This window comes from Podarcis vaucheri (genome assembly GCF_965113315.1).
Source record: "Podarcis vaucheri genome assembly, chromosome: 3".
Taxonomy (NCBI): domain Eukaryota; kingdom Metazoa; phylum Chordata; class Lepidosauria; order Squamata; family Lacertidae; genus Podarcis; species Podarcis vaucheri.
Window position 1 is genome coordinate 84906788 of NC_138761.1, and position 22859 is coordinate 84929646.

At 42.0% G+C, this 22859-nt stretch overlaps 1 long non-coding RNA gene across 2 annotated transcripts in view; it reads right to left on the reverse strand.

Moving 5' to 3' along the window:
* Positions 1-9647: 9647 nt before the first annotated feature.
* Positions 9648-22859, reverse strand: part of LOC309529170 — a 37211-nt gene continuing 23999 nt past the window's right edge. The window contains exons 2-3 of one of the 2 annotated variants that reach the window (XR_014218107.1): positions 12136-12270; positions 9648-9788 (exon numbers count right to left, since the gene is read on the reverse strand). This is a non-coding gene — a long non-coding RNA (uncharacterized lncRNA). Of the gene's footprint in view, positions 9789-11447; positions 11547-12135; positions 12271-22859 lie in introns of those variants that run through there. The other variant, XR_014218108.1, reaches the window with a different exon arrangement.

The window sequence follows — 22859 nt, forward strand, 5'->3', positions numbered from 1 at the left end:
TGGGAAGGACTACTTACATTTATTGGGGAACGCTATCATGCATTCCTAATTCAACAACACAAGATCAATCCTTGTTGATCGTCCTAAGAAAGGCACACCTTGACTGAACTTCCCATATAAGAGAATAAGAACCCAAGTGGACCTGTTTGATGATGTGTAAGCTATGCAACATTTCTGGGGACGTGGGTGGTGCTGTGGGTTAAACCACTGAGCCTAGGACTTGCCGATCAGAAGGTCAGCAGTTTGAATCCCCATGATGGGGTGAGCTCCCGTTGCTCGGTCCCAGCTCCTGTCAACCTAGCAGTTCGAAAGCACATCAAAGTGCAAGTAGATAAATAGGTACCGCTCCGGCGGGAAGGTAAACGGCGTTTCCTTGCGCTGCTCTGGTTCGCCAGGAGCGGCTTAGTCATGCTGGCCACATGACCAGGAAGCTGTACACCGGCTCCCTTGGCCAATAAAGTGAGTTGAGCGCCGCAACCCCAGAGTCGGCCACGACTGGACCTAATGGTCAGGGGTCCCTTTACCTTTACCCAAGCTATGCAACAATATGATCTGCATAGCCCCATTCATCAGGAGGACATTTTACACCCATAGCAGCCTTTTGCACCCACAGTGGTAGCAGGAAGGAGATCACCCTGCCACTTTAGTGATCACCTTAGGCAAAGTCAAAATGCTGGTCCACTACTTAATATTTTAATAGAAATAAAGACTGATGCAGTACAGTGGTGTTAGCTACCTCCAGCATGGAGTGTGTGCCGCACGTGATAACTGTTTGATGGTAAGGCTGGCCAAAGGGAGTGCCATGTGTAGAAAACTTTTTCAGTATGCAGTATGCAAGTTCCCCTTGCTAGACCATGGTCACTGAGCATAATCCTGAAGTCAGTGACTCAGTCCCAGCGCCTCTTTTGCAATGCCTGAATTGCTTATTGCCTAACACAAGGAAGAGCAGAATGGTGTGCATGTTGCTGACAGCAGCATGATGATACGCAGATTTGGACATTGTTTGCATCCCCAAAGGGCACATTAATTGAATGTGACAATTAAAAAAATGAAAACAGGCATACCTCCATATGCCTTTTTTTTTTTTTTTACTGCTCCAAGCTTTGCTATACAAAGGGAAAATAATAAAGCAAAGACACATTTGAATTAACCCATGATTTACACGTATATTTGTCACATCTTGGAAGGGGCACACAAAAAGATGGAAATGAATGGAACTAAATTCTGTTTAAAAATTCAGAATATAAGATTAGAAAAACAAAAGGAATTTAATAGCTATAGAATGCATATTATTTGGGGCGGTATTAAATGAAGTCCTTGCATAAGCAGAATGACTTTCTTCCCTTCTGCATTTCCTGTGTCATCCCTAGATTGGCTCTGGGGGGTTTAGGGGAACCCACAAAACAAATATAAGGGAGCACACAGGGGGAGAAGAGGGGGAAAGCCCCATTGCACAATCTGAAGTTGCACAAGGATTTACTTAGTGCTATGCTGAATGTAACCATTCTTATTGGATATCCATATTTCTTCAGTAATATAACTTAAGGCAGTGTTCAGAGAGTTCCTGGAATGTTTCCTATTCTAGCACCAGGTAGACCTAAACCCAGTTGGCTGTACTGGGCACCACCTGTGATAACACACACACACACACACACGACTATTTATGATGACATTTAAATGACATCCAAAGCATTTAAATGCTCCATGATAGATAGCCAACTGAAGTGCTATCGGGGGGAAGGGAGGGAGTAATTTGGTCTGCTTCACAATATGTAAACTGAAATATGGCGATCCTTCAAAATTCACACTTTTCTGAATTTTGCATTGCTGTTTTCCAACCAAATGATACAGACCAAAATGTGCATGTTAAGGTAGAAGGTGCATGGAAAAAAGACATATATTAGTGAAAATAACATACAAAATGCTTTATATCCAAGAAAATAGTTTTGCAAAAATGTGTATTTTAGGGGAAACTGCTTACAAAAATGTGTATATGAGGATAAATGCATGTTATAATACAGGTGAGTTTTGTGAGGTTTTTTATTTTTAAAAAATAAACTTATGCAGAAATGTGGAAAAAATATACTTAAGATTGGGAAAATGAGGAAAGATTAGGTTTGCTTTCTTTACTTTGGTGGTTAGTGCCACTGCAATCTGAAAAGAGGCCTAAATTTTCTCCCTCCTCTGCCTCCCACCCACCACTTTATCAAGACAGGGAGACAGATGTTAATAGCACTGGGCATCATCTCCTTTTACCTCCTCATTTCCTTTAAATGCTATATAATGCGCAGCACAGTCCTTTCAGTATGAAAAGCGGTTCAGTCTTTACTTGCTGGAAGCTTTACCTCTCTCCCCAAATGGCAAGTTTCCGTGCTGAAACTGGAACCCTGTGAAAATCCAGCTGAGGGAAATCAGAGTTGCCGTGAGTGAGTTTCATTTCAGAGTTGCTCAGCTGCTGAAAGCAATGAAACAGCAAGCCCTCCACATGGCTTGCAGACAGGAACAAACAAACAAAATCCCATAGAAGGGAAGCAGTAAGGAAACCTCGAGCTTGAATTCGGCACCAGGGTTGAGAGGAAGGAGAGCATCTATCAGCAACCTAAATAAATAAATGATACTTTATCGTTTCAAAAACAAATTGTTCCCTCGGTTTCTATGGGAAGGCGTAGCCCATCTTTGATCACAGGTTTCCTGGTGATAACGAAAAAAGGTACTCCTAACAGAACAAACACATGGCCTCTGGATGAATGTAAAACAGTATTGTCACTTCAAGGGGAAGCAAACACTTGATAATTTTGCATTGTTAATGCAACCAATGAAAACACAGGGTGGTATTCAACTAAATTTTACTCAAAGGAGACCTGCTGAAATGAATGAACATGACTATGTTAGGCCCATTCATTTCAATGAGTCTACTCCGAGTAAAACTTAGTTGAATACTCCCCATCATACTTAGGGAAGTGAATCGCTTTCTTTGGTGAGAAAGTGTTCAGACTCACAAATACCAAAGATGTGAAAATACAGCATCCTGGGCTTTCAACTGACAAGGCATTTATATAATTCTTTTTTAAAAAAAAATCTATGCTGGCCTGATCGTCTTTGCTTTACAGACGGAGTTCAAACACTAATTTGCTGGTGTTGAATTCTGAATTCAGAACTATCAGATTTAATGGGATCAGTATAAGAAACTCTTACAGTTAAGAAGGGGGCGGTACATGGAAAGAGCAATGGCTGTTAGCTGGACAGGAGATTATGTAGATATTCCTCATATTGGTTCTGCAGGATCCATAAGTAGGATTATGTCCAAGGCTATGCCAGTGCGATTTCTCTGGCACAATTGTTTCCTCTCCTCCCTGTTCAGGCACACCAGAATTATGCTTTGGACCCTCCAGAGCTAATTTTGAGAAGGTTCAGGGTGCTGGAGTGGACAGGTGAGCAAGAGGGTGTGCATGCTCACAAGTCCCTTGCACCGGTGTATATGCAGCATTGTATATACAAGGTCTCCTCTAGTCGGTGCAACAGAGGAGGCCACAAGAAGAAGAAAGCAAGGAGCAGGATTCAGCATAGTGCTAAGTGAAGTATGCATGTGGGGAAATGAGGTCAACTCATGCAATTGCACTTCCCTGCTCCCCATGTGCAGCCCTAAACTTGCTCTAGGAGTTTCCCCAGCCCTCCGGAGAAGATTTGGAGGGCACAGGGGGCAAAGAGAGGGGGGTCCATGGGTGAGCAGACCTTGTTCTACCCATAGAATCATAGAATTGTAGAGTTGGAAGGGACTATGAGGGTCATCTAGTCCAACCTCCTGCACTGCAGGAATCCTTTGCCTAATGTGGGGCTCAAATCTACAACCCTGAGATTCAAAGTCTTATGCTCTACCGACTGAGCTATCCCACAACTTAGCTGAATCCTACAGAGGAATCTATTCTAGATTGCAATGGATGTTCTGTTATCTCTAAAATATATTTCACATTTAGCAATTGTCATATTTTTTTGAGAGGGATACACTTATTTTTCTTTGTAGCTGTTCACAAGGGGAGAATCCATGATGGGCTTGTTCCCCAGTGAGGAAACTGGCCATCAAAAAAATCTGAAATTTAGGGTTGAGAATCTAAAATATTTGACTTACGAACATTGATGCCGTATGGCCTAGCGACTCAAGCTCATATCAACAATGAGCAAGCCATTTAATCATCCCTTTATTATGGCAATGTTCCCTGGAGTAGAAACATATATTTTAGAAGGGTTAGTGCTGGCAGTAATCTGTTTCCAAGGGAAGCTGATAGAAGCATCATCTATCTTCTCACAAAATTTCTAATTACAAACCACAAACATCTGGCAAAATATTCCTTAAGAAGGTTACAGTGCCATGGACCAGATGTGCCATTAAGCCTGCTACACAGAGATGTGCATATGAGTCTGATTTAAATATTGTTATTGATTATTAATTGTTTTATAGCCATGTTCTTCCATCCGGAGTGCATTTTTAGAGTTGGAGTCAGTTTTTTATTATTATTACTTAAAAGCAGGAGGATCTGCATACATGAGATAATGGCAAACTATTAAGCAAGCTTCAAACTCTTTGGCTGGGTAAATTCACGCCATTGACACATCGTTGTGGGGAGGGAATTCCACATCTATGGGGCTGCCACAGAGGATGCCCTCTCTGGGGCCACCACTGTTTTTGCCTAGCATGTGAATCTGTGCCATCCTTTGATCCTTTTAGGTGGGGCCAGCCACATAGAAATGTGATAGTCTAGTCTCAGTGTGATGGGAAAGAATGTCATCATCAAACCTTTATTGGCATCACTTACAAACATTCAGAATAAATAAAGGTAAAGGGACCCCTGACCATTAGGTCCAGTTGTGGCCGACTCTGGGGTTGTGGAACTCATCTCGCTTTATTGGCCAAGGGAGCCGGCGTACAGCTTCCAGGTCATGTGGCCAGCATGACTAAGCTGCTTCTGGCGAACCAGAGCAGTGCACAGAAACGCCATTTACCTTCCTGCCAGAGCGGTACCTATTTATCTACTTGCATTTTGATGTGCTTTCGAACTGCTAAGTTGGCAGGAGCAGAGACTGAGCAACGGGAGCTCACCCCGTCACGGGCATTCGAACCGCCAACCTTCTGATCGGCAAGTCCTAGGCTCTGTGGTTTAACCCACAGCGCTATCCGCATCCCTCAGAATAAATAGACCAGTACAATCTCGTCACCATTTCAACGATACAGTCATTTGCCAAAAGGAAGAAGAGGAGGCAAGCACTATATTTCACCTCTGTGGGTCTCCAGCAAGGGTAGGGTCCTGTAGCCTACTTCGGCGACAAAAAATCAAATAGAGAAACTTAGCTACTGTCTTGGTGAGCTAAGTCTGCTAAGAATTTTCCTCTGGAATGAGCACAACTATAGCCTCACTGGTTCAACACAAAAGCCTATTGGTTGAGCCTCTGTTTTCCCTCAGTGGCAATCAGATACCTCTGTGGACCCCACAAGCAGAGCAAGAGACCAAGGGTTTGGCCCCATTTGAGTTTTCCAGCAGCTGGCTTTCAGAGGCACAGGACCACCATTCCTGAAGGCCACCTTCAGCTGTCATAATCAGCAGCCAGGGATAGCTTTCTCCTGCGTAAACTGCCCTACTGATGAACAGCACTGTGTGGACCAGAGGAGGGAGCACTGCGGGGGACTTGACAAGCCAGACAGTAGCATGTTGTCAAGTAGTAAGGGGGAAAGGAAGTTGGGAAGTTCTGATGAAGAAAAAGGTGGAAGCCTAATGTGTCTGACAAAAATAAGCAAAGGTTCAGCTTCTTCTCCCTTTTCACATAAAATGTAATTATATATAGAAACTGTGATCCAAGCGCCATTTTATAGCCTATAGTACAAGGAATCTAGTACGCCAACACATTTTTGTGGGTAATTATACACGAAGGAATCTATAGAACAGATGGCAATATTCTTTTACTATATTGTTTTTGTAGTGCGATATAAGACGTCTTGAGAACTTCTTTCAATAAAAGGCTAAGACTTAAAACAATGAGCAATGGCTCTTGTACAGCTAAATATGCTTTTTCTTTTGGTGGGGAGGGTGGGGGAAATAAAATTAAAATGTTGTAATATATGATGATGGTCTCTCCCATCTTTTGAAAGCTGCTTTAGGAGGCTCTCGGCGAGATAAAGCAGGAGAAAACTTTTCTAAATAAGCAAAGGAAAAATTCACACTAAAATACTGAATAATTTTCATGAAGATTCTTTTAAAAAGAAAAAACTGCAAATTGCTGCACAAACTTGGGTAGCTGAATGTACGATTGAAAAAATGAGAAACTGGAAGAACCAAAGCTGGCAGATTCACCCATCCCTAGTTTGGAGTAAGGCATACAGCCTGAGACTCTTCTTGCACAAGTCGCTGCCATTCATGGGGATGTGCTGGTGGTTCATATCTTCTAGCTACAGGTTCAGTGTCTCATGTTTCTTAAGTGGCCTTGTCCTACACCTGGCTGCTCCAGAGCTGCTCACTGCCTGATGCTCCTGTGTCCTAAAGACATGTATGCTGGACTCATACCTGCCAAACTTGTGTGCCACAACACATACACTGGTGCCATCCCATACACAGTCCAACACTTCCAATTTCTTTTCCAGCGTGGGTTTGCCATTTTTGCCATTTTAAAATTCACTTCCAGTTTTTGTGCGATGTGCATATGCGTGGTCACACACATATTGAACGAGTCCAGAAGCAAATATGAATAAAACCTATACAATGAGGTAAAGGTACAAAAAACCGGCCACAGTTAGTAGCTCTGCAGTCCCTAAAATAGTTCAGCCATGATCAGGAACAGCTGCTGTTGATGCACTTCGCAGCCTCAGAAGGAGGCAAAGACAAATTGTTCCGAAAACTATTAACTAAATGCTGTTAAACCAGCCTGCCCCAGTCTAAAGACTGCCCCAGTCTAAAGTCTCCCCAGCCCTGTTTTTAATATTAATGCTGTATTGTTTCTAACACTTGATTGGAAGCCGCCCAGAGTGGCTGGGGAAACTCAGCCAGATGGGCGGGGTATAAATAAATTAGTAGTAGTAGTAGTAGTAGTAGTAGTAGTAGTAGTAGTATTAAAGCCTTTCAGATGTTTTGGACTACAACTCCCATCAGCCCCAGATAGCTCATGCAAGTTGTAGTCCAAAATATCTGGAAGGCCTCTGACTGGAGAAGGCTGGTTTAACTCTAAATGCATGTCTTCTCAAATGTATGGTCAGGAAGAAAGCCTTGATATAATCATGGTACTTAAAATGTCCATCAATATGGGTGGTATCTCTGCTAGTTTGAATTCTATTTTCCCACTTTCAGTATATTGTGGCCATAGCTTTCGATGGCGGGTGGGGGCAGACATTTTTGCGTTCGCTGGAATTACGGCTGCAAAGCACAACCTCGGCTCTGTCTCCTGTTTAAGCCTGTTCATTTCGTCTTGTTTTATTGTTCTCTTCTTAATCTAAAATAAGTACCATTCTGGCAGCATGCATATGGATTCTCTTTGCACTGGAAAAGAACGTAAGTGGGCCCCACCCAGCGCTGCCTGTTACCTCAGGCATCTGGTGGGTGGGGTTCACACTATGGAAAACAGCTTCAGTTTTCATTTTCACAGATGTTGCCCAAGGGGCTTGTGCTAAACTGGAGTCAAAGATAGCTCGAGTTACATAAGCAATTAATCTCTTTAAAATAATTTTTACATTAAACAATGCCATATCGTGATTTATTGGGGAATGGCACCGTCTCCAAAATGCAACTGCAGGCCTTCGTTTCTTTCTGCTTAAATGGAAAAGCAAATTCCAGAATTGTGTAGCAACAAACAGCATTGATTTGATAAACGCATGTTATTGCAGTTGGGGGTAACCCTGCGCCTTAGATTCCTCTATTTCTGTGGAGCAGAAGGAGGTTTGGACTACAGCTCCCATCAGCCCAAAAAGCGTTGGTTGGGTCAGATGATGATGATGATGATGACAATGATGATATACTTATATATACATCACCTTTTTCCTTGACAGGGAGTCAAGGCAGCTTAAAGATAAAATAAGAACAGCTAAAAGCACTGGAGGTGTAATTTTTTCAAAAAAAAACTATTTGTATTTAATAGAATTAAAACCTTGGGGGGGGGGCGTTTTTGTGATCTATTAAAAACACAGAGACAATCACAGCAAAAACAGAACAGCACCAGCCCCCTCATTACAAAAAAAGCAGTCAGTTCCCAAAAGCCTGTTCGAACATTAAAATATTCACCAGACAGCAGAAGGACAACAAGGAGTGAGCCAGTCCTTCTCAAAGGAGGGAGTTCCCAAACCTGGGAGCAGCCACAAAGAAGGCCCTCTGCCATGTCCCTACAAAGTGTGTTTGTGAGGGTGGTGGGACCAAGAGAAGGGCCTCCCCTGAAGTTGCATGGCGAGTTCCCACCTCCCACCAGTAGAAATAAAGACACATGACACACCATTATATTAGGTTAATGGGCTAAAATTGGCCACAACTTTATTGGTTACAGGTAAAGAGCGGTATGCCTTCAGCTCCAAGACAGAGACACTGGAGGGAAAGAACACTGACTTCGGCGCAGTATGGTCGCTTTTGACCCAGTTACCACGCCTCCGCAGAAACAGCAGCAACACAAGGCAATAAAACTAACTCGGCACCAGCCCATAAGGAAGAGGACCCCCCCCCAAGTGCTTTCAGCTCCAAAAAGGCAAACACGCTCGGCAGTAATTTCAGCTCTTTTCTTCCTCGATCTCCAAAAGCGGGAAGCCCTCCAAAGGCGGCCAAGACGATCAGGCGGCCTGCGGCAGCGTTCCCAAAGAGCAAGAAGCGGCTCCATGACACAAGATGGCAGGCACCAACAAAGAAAAATAGCTAAAGGCAGCGACAAGCAGGATGCCAAAGAGGGAGATCCTGGGGCCGCACTTACCTTAAATGAGGCAAGACACACACCCTGAGCCAGCCAATTGGGGCCAATTGGCTGGCTCAGGGGATGACGTGGCCCCAGGATTCCCCTGATCGTGCAGGGCTGGAAGCCAGCCTCCGCGCGCACGTTGGGGGCGTGAAGCCCGCAACACCACCTCCTCCCGAGGTCGGAAGTGGCTATCTCAGAACCTACACAAGTTCTTATGTAGGAATAGGATCTTGGAGATAGCTTGGATATAAAGTTGATGGGAAGTTCAGCCCAGAACATCTAGTGGGCACCAGCCTGGTCAAGGCCGAGTTAGGAGGACTTTTCCTGCGACCCTCTGTGAATAAGATTTGGTATGGCATGGTTGTGTTTCAAGAATCTATTCAAGGCAGCAGAAGGAGCAGTGCTCTCCATCCCATTCCCCATTTCAAGCCACATGTGATTATTTCTCAAGAACATCTGTCCACAGCCAGCTTGTTGGATCTACTTACCGAGCACTTTCTTATGAAGAATTAAATGGGTTAATATTTCAAATGTGTGTGCCAACAGCACAAATCTATTTGTTTCCAGAACTGCAAAAAAAAGGTGCTATGTTTGCTCTGTGTTGATAACATTGCTATAGTTATGGGGTATGAAAAGAAGATCTCTACAACCAATGCTCATGAAATGCGCTCCAGTTTTTCTACTTAATTGTCAATATATCCTTTGAACCAGCTATAAAACTGTCCACATACCTTACTCTGAAACTGAAATACTTCTCAAGCTCAGCTCATAGCAGCAACAAAGCAGTTCCAAAAAGCAGCTTCCATAGTGCAATCCATAGTTTTGAAATAGTTCTCCTTGTTCTTTTGTTTTCATTTACTGTTTCTTGTTTCTTTCCTCTGTGCATATATAGTCAGCGCCTCTTGTTTTGTGTTGAAGCAGAAGCCCTAATTTTACATTATGATAGCCATCTTCAAATGTCTAAAGGACTGTCACATGGAGAATAGAGCAAGCTTGTTTTCTCCTGCTCTATAGACTAGGACCAGAGCCAATGGATTCCCATGACAAGAAAGCAGATTCCAACTAAACATCAAGAATGACTTTCTGACGGTAATAATAATAATACAGTGGTACCTTGGGTTAAGAACTTAATTCATTCCGGAGGTCCGTTTTTAACCTGAAACTGTTCTTAACCTGAAGCACCACTTTAGCTAATGGGGTCTTCCACTGCTGCCGTGCACGATTTCTGTTCTCATCCTGAAGCAAAGTTCTTAACCCAAGGTACTATTTCTGGGTTAGCGGAGTCTGTAATCTGAAGAGTATGTAACCTGAAGCGTATGTAACCCGAAGCGTATGTATGCCTTCAGATGTCTTTTAAAAATAGGATAGCTGCTTATTTCCTTGACATTTGATGGGAGGGCGTTCCACAGGGTGGGTGCTACTACTGAGAAGGACCTCTGTCTGGTTCCCTGTAACCTCACTTCTCACAATGAGGGAACCACCAGAAGGCCGTTGGCGCTGGATCTCAGTCTCATCCTAATGATCCCTTGCAGCTCTCCAGTTTTATTATTCTATGAACAGAATAGCTCCTCGTTTTGTAGCAAAGAGTCACTATGTGATGGTTCCCATGAAGTCTGTTGACTAGGCCATCTTACCAAGGACTTCTGGTAATTGCAGTCTAATGCCACCGAGGCTCTGTGTAACAGCAGAACCACAACACCATATATAGCCCAGCCACTCATGATGGAAGATGGGGGGCAGGAAGTTGGGTCTGATCCCTGAGCCAACTCTTAACTGAATCCAGGATTCAGCAGATCCCAGGTTGGCTCCGCCCTAACCCAACCCCAGGAATGCCCCATTTCAGGAGTGCCCACTGGCCTTCACTGATGGGGCTTTTGTTCAGGATGTAGCGATGGCCTGCACTCATGCTGACTTCATTCTGCCAGCAGTGGCCAGCAGGAGGCCAGCTGACGCAACAGAAACGAGCAGAGGGATGCCACCACTCAATCCAATCCAAACCATCCAAAGCCCAAAGGTAAATTCAGATATTTCTACATCCATGTATAATGCAACCATATACATGTCTACTGAGAACTCAAAGAGTTCAATGGGGCTTACTTCCAAGTAAGTCTGTACAGGGAAGCATTTGCAGCCAGCATTTTAAGAAGGTTTCATAAAGGCACAGCAAAACTTGCTCAACTGTCTTGAGTTTCCAACACAGATAGCATTGCCCACAGGCAAGCTGAAAGCAAAGATCTCGGATGTATGAGTGCCAATAGGACAGTTCTGCACAGGCAAGTAAGACAACTGCAGAACACTAGATTCTTAGATTACAAAATAAGTCTTTAGTTCAATAGCAGTATGTTTTATGGTTTTAGTTTTCACTGTTGCTTATCCTTTTTATTACTCTGCCCTTTGGTCTGATTTATGTTACAGCTATAATATGCACTGTGAACAGAGCTCTGCTTTTGGTTTGGTGACTTTAATCCATGGGGGTGAAAGTGAAGCAATCCATCCTACATAAGATTAAAAGCTTTCATTTATTTCATCATTTATATCCTCAAGGCAGAAAATGGAGAGGGATCTTGTTCACAGAATAGTTTCTCCTGATACTCCAAACCACAGAACTCTAATAGGTTTAGATGGTACATGGTTTCCTAAAATAACATTTAAAAATAGACTAGCTTAAAGCAGACATCCAGGGAAGGTTAATATTAATTGTTCTATAATTACAAGCAAAATAATGCTTAATAATACAGTCCCCCTCAAAATAAATTCTATCTATCCATGTCATTTGGATATACATATTATATCTACTTATTCTCAATAATGAAACTTTGCCAAAAATTATTGAAATATGTATTCATATATTTAGGATGTGCAACATGTACACACAGAGACACTAATCTGGACACTATTCTTCTTCAGATGTTTCTCAGTGTAGTGGTAGAGTATAATTTTTAATTTCAGGTCTTTGCCTGGTTATTTTACAACTTCACTTTTACGTTAATGTAAAAGCAAGTAGTCCTAGCAATGAGAAGGCAAGCAACGAGAAGAAGAAACCCACAACAACATTAAAGTCCTCCACCTTGTGGCTGAACTTTTGACACACATTTCCTCTTTTCTGTTGCGTAGCCGAAATAGTAACCAGATCCCCTGTGATCCATAAGCATTGCTTTCCAGCATGCAGCCAAAATAGCTCTGGAGAAGGCATTAAGATCGTTAGTGAAATTCCAGGTAGCAAACCTTTCTCTCCTTCATCGTGTTGTTCCGTCCTCATAAGTATGTTGTGTACTTATAATGCCTCTTGCTGACTGAACACCATGGCATGGGTAGAGAGCAGCTTCTTAAAAGACACACATCACAGCACTGCCAAGGAATCTGTAAAGGTAAAGAGACCCCTGACAGTTAAGTCCAGTCGCGAACGACTCTGGGGTTGTGGCGCTCATCTCGCTTTACTGGCCGAGGGAGCTGACGTTTGTCTGCAGACAGTTTTTCCGGGTCATGTGGCCAGCATGACTAAGCTGCTTCTGGTGAAACCAGAGTAGCACATGGAAATGCCGTTTACCTTCCCGCCGGAGTGGTACCTATTTATCTACTTGCACTGTGTGCTTTCGAACTGCTAGGTGGGCAGGAGCAGGGACCGAGCAACGGGCGCTCACCCTGTTGTGGGGATTTGAACCACTGACCTTCCGATCGGCAAGCCCAAGGCCCAGTGGTTTACACCACAGTGCCACCCGCATCCCCTCAAGGGATCTGTACTGACTGCTTATTAGCCACCAAGCCACTTTTAAGGTTCTGCTACTTACACACAAAGCCCTAAGTAACTCAGGACCAGGTTACCTGAAACAATGTCTTCCTCTTCACTGCCCAGTAAAGACACAATGGTCAGTTAATGGTTAGCTTTGCCAAAGCCTGATAAATATCAGCTTGTGGTGACATGGAGGTGGGCCTTGCTGAAATATAAAATGCCCCCTCTGTGTTGGCAGAATGCATTGGCATTCTGCTGACATACAAGTTTAGGCAAGAATTTTTCCAAACTGAACAAGTGATTTTATGGTTTACATTTTTTTAAATGGATTGATTTTATGGTTGCAAACAGCTTAGAAGCTATTTTGGCATATATAAATGAAATCATTACAATATGCATATTTTAGTAAAAAGATCCAGGGCTCTTTTTTTCTAGAAAAAGAGGTATGGGAACTTGTGGACCTTTCTTTAGCTTTTTTTAGGGGGAAGACTTTTCTTCTTTGCCTGCTTTGCATAAATTGCTTTGCATAAATATGTATTATAGAGGGAAATGCTGATCAATTTTCACAAGGACTTTTAAAAGAAGAATTCAGAAACTTTGAAGAAATGTCAAGAGTTGAACTTACGACTGGAAAAATGAGAAATGCAGAAAAATAAAATAAAATTGATGCATTTTTCCATCCCTGTTTTAAAATGATCCCAGGCCTGGTTGCAGAAAAATCTGAGCAATGAACAGTGATCTGCTTCTTGCCCTATATACCTGAAGGAGCATCTCCACCCCCATTGTCAGCCCAGACACAGAGATCCAGCTCCAAGGGCCTTCTAGCAGTTTCCTCATTGTGAGAAGTGAGATTACAGGGAACCAGGCAGAGGGCCTTCTTGGTAGTTGTGCCTGCTCTGTGGAATACCCTCCCATCAGATGTCAAAGAGATAAACAACTATCTGACGTTTAGTAGACGTTTGAAGGCAGCCCGGTACAGGAAGTTTTAATGTTTGATGGCTTTATTTTGTTTAATGTTTTAATTTGTTGGAAGTGGCCCAGAGTGGCTGGAACAACCTAGCCAGGTGGGCAGCATATAAATAATAAATTACTACTTTTACTACTGCTACTACTATATTTCACACACAATATTTATTCAAAGGTAGCAATTAATCTTTCTAGGGTGTTGCTTATATTGGAAAAGTCCTTATATACAGAAATGGTCACTGAAATAAAAGGAACATAACTTGAACAAAAATTAATGCTCCACAGAAAGCAGAATATTTTCCATAATTATAAACAGTAAGCTTTTTTAAAAAAAAACCAAATGCTTTAATTGCCTTAAATTGTTAATTGGCCCATTTCTCCCACTGAAGCCAAATGATTTATGCATCCAGACCTCAGTTGCTCCTTTATAGATCCAAGTTTTTGTCTGCCCTGGGAAGCAGTGTCAGTATCTGTTTTTCCAACTTCCATATTTTTCAGATATTTTGATTTTACCAACTGTTGACATTTGGCACTACAATTCAAATTAATTCAGGATTCAATTTTTATTCTAGTTCTGATTATTGCTGACAACCATCTTGTAGGGGAAAGAAGAAACTTTTGCTAGTTGAGGGAACTCAGCTCGGGAAATATATTACAAGCTGTTAAGTTATTCCAAGGAGAAGGGGGTTGGGGAGAAACATATCTGCATTAAAAGGAACAATGGCATCACGAAGCCCAGCTAAAAGTGAAGAAAACTCTTAATTAGAAATAAGTAAGAAGCTCTTAATTGCGGCTAACTAGTCACTGTGATAATATAACTGGGCTATGATGGATTTTCTATGCCTTGAAGTAATTACAGAGGATATTTCTTTCTAATACACCCCAGAAACCCTGGCTTTGGTTCAAGAGTTGTTGATTTTTGACGTGCTCTGGGCATGTTTACATTGAGATGTTTTTTAAAAGGTTCCAAAGTATGTTAAATCAACACACCCTGCTTCCACAAGCCACGTTGCACTAGTGCACAGCTGTCTGCAGTAACTCCCAACAAGAATGTGCAGTGCAGTCTCCCCCCTTACAATGGGGAACAGGTTGCTGCAAGGAAGGTTGACAAATTAGAGTTGGGTTCAGAACCATAGTGGGTCCCTTGGTCAAGAAGGCTGTTTCTGCATGTGCTGTAGAGGGAAGTGAGGGGCAGATGGGGCTCATCAACCTGAGAAGGCAGCTCATCTAAGAGAAGGAAAACTGATCCTAAAGCTCTGCCGCCTTGTGGAGCATCTTTGGAAGAAGAAAGGGCTAAGGAGTAAATCCTAAATAAATGTGGAGTGGTGTCCCTAAGACAGTTGGATGGTGCCTTGAATGCCTCCTTCCAGCAACTCCTGCAGACAAACTGGTGTCAGGAATGAGCCAGCTCCGAGCAAAGACTTGCAGCCAACTGCAGAAAGCAACCAGGAACAGAGAGGCTTAGATGTTAGACAGGCAGCTGCAGACTTCGGCTCTTCCTGACCTTGACGAACCGACTGATAAGGCAGTAGCTGAGAGCAGGCAGGAACACAACCAAAGCTCACAGGAAGCACAAATAGGCACGAATAGACTCAGCCTCTCAGCACAGGAGGAAATTGGAGCTGATCCACTAAGTCTGAAAAGTCGGCGAATGGGAGGGCTTCAAGATAGGAAGCTGAACAAGAGATGTAAGAGTCATAAGTTCAGCATCTTCTGTCGCGGCCAGAAGGAGTCTTCAGAAGGGTCGTCTTGAGTAATGATGCCGACGGCTTTGTCATAGCCGTCCAGAGCTACCTGTTTGTTTTTGCAATAAGTCCTCCTTTTTAATTACCCACACTTACTGCGTTATCAAGCTGGGAATCTGGACTCCTGACATCTGCTTTCCTTTGAACCACATCAGTATAGCCAAGAGGGTGGTCTTGCTGTCTGGGCAGCTCAGGACCGCCATACACAATGCCCAGGTTTGCACCCTGGGGAGGTCACTTCAGTGATGTCACCACAGCGGTTTTACTTCACCCATGGAGGCTCATTCTATTGTCTCTTGAGACAGACAGAGGCCAACAACAGGCTAGCCCTCTGCTGCCAACATGGCTTTGGCCCATGGGAATGTGGTCTGGCAAGCTAGATATGGGTAAAGCTTCACTTCTTTCTTCAAGTCTGCTCTGCCAGTTGGCTGCACACCTGTATTCAACAGATGAATAGAATCGCTGGATGTGTGCAGGAGGTATAATGAAGCATGTGTTTTTGAAGATGTATTGCTGGGGCACAGAAAAAGCTGTGTTGCACTGTACATTTCCCATCAAATGTGAGTTCTAAGCCTGAGCAAGGGTAGCCAATGTAGCCCTTCAGATTGGGGAGAAATATGATTCAGTTTGCCTTTAAATGTGGACTTATGTACCATGCATTTTCTGAAACAAACACGAACTGAAATGGAGCCATCCTTGTACTTCTCTAAATTTTGCAGTGCATTCAAACTGGGGCTGGATCTAGACACATCAAAAATGTGTTCAGGAAAACGAGTTATAAACCTCATAGTGTGAAATCACGTTGACAAAAGACGGGACTCCACAGCACTATCTGGTGTCACAGTGTTATAACCCATATAAAATGCTTTTTCTTTACTAATGTAAAGGTAAAGGTAAAGGTACCCCTGCCCGAACGGGCCAGTCTTGACAGACTGTGGGGTTTGTGCGCCCATCTCACATTTATTGGCCGGGGGCCAGCGCTGTCCGGGGACACTTCCGGGTCACGTGGCCAGCGTGACATCGCTGCTCTGGCGAGCCAGAGCCGCACACGGAACGCCGTTTACCTTCCCGCTGGTAAGCGGTACCTATTTATCTACTTGCACCCGGGGGTGCTTTCGAACTGCTAGGTGGGCAGGCGCTGGGACCGAACAGCGGGAGCGCACCCCGCCGCGGGGATTCGAACCGCCGACCTTTCGATCGGCAAGCCCTAGGCGTTGAGGCTTTAGCCCACAGCGCCACCCGCGTCCCTTTACTAATGTAGCTGAGTCCTAAATCCAGTCAAGGATTGTGTGCAAAAATGCACATACTCTGGTAAAATGTGCACAGGCTAGCCCTTGATGCCCAAGTCCATGGACCCACGGGGCTCCCAGGTGATCACCCAAACAGTGGCAGATGCACCTTGGACAAACATACTGTACTACTATATATAAGAGTCAGGGAGCAGGTGACTGGTCATGTACATAATTGCTGATGCTTATTTTATTATAGTTATTTTAAAAAATACTGTCCTTTTCTACAATGAGTAGATCTGTATAGTAGCAGAAGCGAAGTCCGTTTTATTTGTGTAGTCACGATGGTGTTTTGATTTAAGTGAAATTAAAATGTGAAAATGTACATGCTCAGAATATTTCATTTTTAAAATGAGCCCTAGTAAACCTTTGTTTTGTTTTGTTTTGTTTGTTTGTTTGTTTATTTATTTTATTTATTTCTCTCTGTGGTATTTGTTCTATATGTCAGGAATGCAGAAGCAGCTGTAAAGCACGGAATGGTGTGCTTCTGGGAAAGGGAAAGCATTATTAAAATATGCTTTAAAACTGAAGTAATACACATGGCCATCTAGGTGGCCCATCCATCAGCTGTTCTTGATCGTCTTCATTGATGAAATCAGAGAGAAGGATCTGTTGATAAGGAGAAGTATTCACCATTTGATTTTAACTCCCAATCAAGATGTACTGTTAAAAACAGCTGATTCTATTTTTCAATTTACAAGAATCAAATGAGAATTGTGGCTTAGACTTCCTGGCTTTCTGTTGAATTCTGAGATATTTGTGGGGAAATCCACAGAAAGTACAAAGAAGGGGGAACGTACTTTTGAAGAAAAGATGAACAGTTGGCAAAAAAGAAACCTGATAGGTCCATGCTTAAATCCAGAGCACATGGAAAGAGAATGTTGCATCCATAAAAATGGAGAAGACACAAGGCCTTTGGCTGTGGGTAACTTGCCATCAGCTAAATTCCTTCTTAGATAGGTTGAATGTCTCACCTCCAGATTAATTAAGGCTGAAGAAGGGAAATAAAACATAAGATGTGCATGGTTTTCAAATAATTTTTCAAAAACCTTCTTGATGGAGAAGAGCTTGACAGGTAAATGTGTATATATAGAGAGATAATAGTGTAGTCCCCAAAGTCTATGTTTTCCAGCATCAGAACATGAATCCCTTCAACTCATGATGCTCAGTTGTATTGTAAAGCACACCGTCCGACATTTCTCCAATGAAAATAGGGACATCCCATTCCATAATGATAATTTTACAATTCATACCCTATACATCTTACTGGGCAGCTTCCAACATATATAAAAACATAATGAAACTTTAGACATTAAAAAAAACCCTTCGCTATACGGGATTGCCTACAGACAGCTCAGGGGTCGGATAACTCCATACCCTCCAACATTTTTCCAATGAAAATAGGGAGATCCTAAGGAAAAGAGGGACATTCCAGGATCAAATCAGAAACCAGGAAAGCTTCTCTAAATCAGGGACGTCCCTGAAAAATAGGGATACTTGGAGAGTCTGTATAAACGTTTTAGAAAAGTGTTTCTCTGATTGGATATGCACAGGTTAGTAAGACATCCTGAGTACTATAGTTTTTAAGGACATCTTAGAACCTATATTGTATTACAGGCACTCTAGAAAGAACTGTAGCTACCATAACGCAATGGGGCCCAACACTCTTTTTAGTCTGAACAATGCAGAACTTAAGGTTTATGAATGTCTCCTTTTTAAAAGCCAAATTAAACTCTGAAGAACTTCAAAGGTCTTCCACTATCTCTAGTAGTGTCCAAAGCTAAAGGGCCCCTGGGACATGAACTGGGGAGACCAGGAGAATAAACCTGAGTTGATAGCCCAGTGATTATATGTTAAAATCCCTGTGGAAGAACAATCCACTTTCTCCCTGTCTCCCAGCAATGATTTCCATGAGAACATTTTTAAAAGCTTATGTGAATCATCAGTTGGATGCTGTAAGGCCCAGTCAGCTCATAAATTACTTTCTCTTCACAGTGATGGCCATGGGACCACTCGGGGGGGGGGGGCTGTATGAACTGGGCCAATCTTACTGGGGTTTTTCAACACAGACTGCTGCTATAGGTGAACAATGCACAGAAGGTGTGCATCATGCAGAGTCATTTCAGTCATGGAAAAGAAGAGCTCTCTGCCAGCTCTTCTGTTTGACTTTTGCTTTATCTCAGCCTTCAGAAGGGTCAACCTTTGTGACTTGGATCACTTATCCATGTGACTGCATGGTTGGTGATGCAGATGTGTTTTCCTGATGAATATTCACATTTTCCAGCTACGATCACAGCAGCTGCGAGCAGAGGCTAAAAACAGTTTAATATAACTTCTGTTTGGAAATGCTTTGTCATATAGCTAATCTATAGCAGGTGACTCTTTAATCCAGAACAAGCCTTTCTTGATCCTTAATACTTAAAACTGGACTGCGCTACCATCAACCTTAGAATGAAGTACATTACTGACTACTAAAGTCCAAGCAGATTAAATTGCTTTGGTTAACAGGGGGGCTGAGAGTGCAAAAGCTTATAAGTCTCATTATTACTCCAGCTATTAAACCAAAACATTTGAAGAATCTAAATAAGCTTTTGATTTAAAAATGATCTGTAAAACCTGCAGATATTGAACTCATGGACTGAATTTAATGTTGACCTATTCCCGGGATACAATCTCTCTCAATATATAAAATTAGCTGAGAAGGCTCTGAAGTTTTGCCACATGGCCATACAAACAAGTAGGCCACCTTTCTGGTTAGCTTAAGGATAGGCAAATCTGTCATTTTTTGTTTCTCTCAGTTTCTCATTTTTACAGTCTTCAGTTCAGTTCGGCCTATTTCCATATCTGCCTGTGATTTTTTAAAAGAAGTCTTCATGAAAATTTATCAGCATTGTAATGTAAATTTCTCCTAATATGTACATGTATACTTAGGCTATCCTTTATCCTAGTATATGCATTTTTTCAACACACTACGTGGCTGGGGAACTGCATTGCAAAATTCAGAGGAGTGTGAATTTTGAAGGATGGCTATGTTTGGGTTTGCATCTTGGTTTTGATAAGTATGAAATAGGCAGATTTGCTTTTAAATGAATACTGAATCCATTTCACTCCCCACTCATTTATACAGGCATTTGTTTTCTCTGACAAATTTCCCCCCAGTGCTTTTGTTTTAATCTGCTGCACTTTCTCTGTTGTTGTTTTTTTTAAAAAAATGAATTATAATTTCTAATAGCGTTTAAGTGCTTTTAGCTGTCCTGAGGCACCAGAAAAGGCTTGCTATTATAGATAGACAAATACATTACTGCCCCCCCCAACGGCCTCAGCTCAGTATACCTGAAGGAGCATCTCCACCCCAACGTTCTACCCGGACACTGAGGTCCAGCACCAAGGGCCTTCTGGCGGTTCCCTCACTGCGAGAAACAGAACTACAGGGAACCAGGCAGAGGGCCTTCTCGGTAGTGGCGCCGGCCCTGTGGAACGTCCTCCCACCAGATGTCAATGAGATAAACAACTATCTGACATTTAAAAGACTTCTGAAGGCAGCTCTGTTCAGGGAAGTTTTTAATGTGTGACATTTTAATGTATTTTTAATCTTTGTTGGAAGCCGCCTAGAGTGGCTGGGGAAACCCAGCCAAATGGGCAGAGTACAAATAATAAATTATTATTATTATTATTATTATTATTATTATTATTATTATTGTTGTTGTTGTTGTTGTTGTTGTTATTATTATTATTATGTCTCATTTAATAACATATAGAATTAACCTCCTTTATGATATGATTGTGGTAGCAAAAATGATGTATGCTTAAAAAAAATGGAAAGCTGCAAAACTATCCTTGGCCAATGACAGGATCATCAAACTCTGAGAATTCTAATTATCAGAAGCATATTGGTTGTAATGAAAGACAATGTAACAGGAGAAATAAAATCATGATAATAAAAAAAACTTTATCAGCACAATTTACAATTATTCATTAATTATATTTTTGATATAACAGAAATACTTTAAATGCATTTTTATAGTGTTTTTAATTGATGTGCGTAACTTTTGATTTTTAAACCCCTATTGAAAACTTTTCTATTCCATCAGGCTTATGCAGACAATTAAAACAATACGTCTTTCAATAGCTGTTAGCTGATTTCTGATTTTAACATTTTAATATGGCTTCACTGTTTGGTTTCATGTATAATTGTTGTAAACCGCTCAGATACTATTTCTGAATAGGGGTATATGCATATTTTTCTAAATGAACCAATAAATGAGAGATTGTGGAACTTGTTGAAAATAAAATAAATAAAATGGTAAAAATAATACAGCTATATTAAAATAAAATAAGCATTAGAAAGCAACAGAATTTTCATTTTTGTACATATTATGCGGTGGGAGAACCGCACTGGAAAATTCAGAGAAGGGCAGATTTCCAAGGATGACTGTGTTTCAGTTTGCACATTGTTTTGGAAACTGTGGATTAGCTAAGTTCACCATGAAACGTGAGGTGAAGTGATTGATGCCTTTAAAGGCTCTTAAATTTTATACGTGTAAGATGGATTCTGCATCTCTGACATTAGCCAAAATAAACAAATACTGACTTGGTTAAGATCATTTCCCAATGATTTAGTATTAAATTAAGCTTTATTCTTTCATTAAAATTATCTCCCCTTCCACACACAACTCCCAGTTGCCAGTTCTTTCTACCTTAAAAGGAGGCAGTAGCACTTAAGGCAGTTCACAAGAGGCCTTGAAAACAACATTGTCTATCTATGTACTGCTGACATGAACAGACATGAGGCCAGGCAAACTCTGGGAGGGGAAGAAATTCAAATATCAATACAGAACTTAAGACTGTGGCATGCATCTCAACAGTCCCAATTTGAGTGGGGACACCCCAGAATTAAAGAATCCATCCTGGCCTCACAGGTATACTGAAAACATGTGATATTGTGTGTGTGTGTGTGTGTGTGTGTGTGTGTGTGTGTGTTCCTTTGCACAGCAGAGTCTGTAATTCAGAAAAATATTATTCAGAACAAAACTGTTGCAGGTAATAGTACCAAGGGAAAACCCATTGGCTTGCTTTTTAAAGAAGACAACCATTTAAAAAATAATAATCACAGAAATCCCTAAATAAAGGGTTTTGTGGAAAAAAGAGAGCAGTCTTCCTTTGATAAATAGCCCTGATAACTTTGACGCAAAGTTATGTGTTATGATTTCATTCCATACTTTCAAAGCATCATTTCCCACAAGCAGGAAGTAAATGAGTCTGGGCTGAAAGTGCTATGTAAAGTTGCTGTGATTAACGTGTTTTCATTTTTTAAATGACAACACTGAGATAACAAAAGGTGTTGTTGTTTTTCATTGATAAGCTTCAGGAAAAAAGAGTGTATCATCTTTTTAGAAGTGCATTGTGTGCCTTGCGCATTACTCCTGCTCCTACTACTGTTACCCGTCCTTCACTATAATATCTCAGTGAGTGTCACAACAATGTAAAATACAAAATTGAGAACAATTTAAAAACTGCCTTAAAGGGAGACCCAAAATGACCTACCAGTCTTGATTAGGGTGATCAGAATTAAAGGAAAGGTGGTTCCTGATTCTAGAATAGTTATGCAGAATTGGTAGTTTGGCCAGGCACTATTTATCAGATGGAAGTTCAAAATGTTTCATTTTTGACTGGGTGGTTAACTTCCAAATGTCTTGAGGTCTAAATAGCTTTAAGTTTAACCTGCTTCTGTATGCAGCATGGCTAGCCTATGGGTCTTTGGCTGTTGTTGTGGACTACAGCTCCTGTCATCTCTGGCCGTTGGCCATGCTGGCCCTGCTTGATGGGAGTTGGAGTCCAACAATATCTGGAAGGCAATAAGTTAGCCATCCCTGTTCTACATGAACCTTAACAGCTACTTGAGTTGCAGGTCATTTAAGTAACCACTTTTGGGTGGGAGTTAGCACAAAGAAGGCTGATCGCCGAAGAATTGATGCTTTTCAATTATGGTGCTGGAGGAGACTCTTGAGAGTCCCATGGACTGCAAGAAGATCAAACGTATCCATTCTGAAGGAAATCAGCCCTGAGTTCTCACTGGAAGGACAGATCCTGAAGCTGAGACTCCAGTACTTTGGCCACCTCATGAGAAGAGAAGACTCCCTGGAAAAGACCCTGATGCTGGGAAAGATTGAGGGCACAAGGAGAAGGGGACAACAGAGGACGAGATGGTTGGACAGTGTT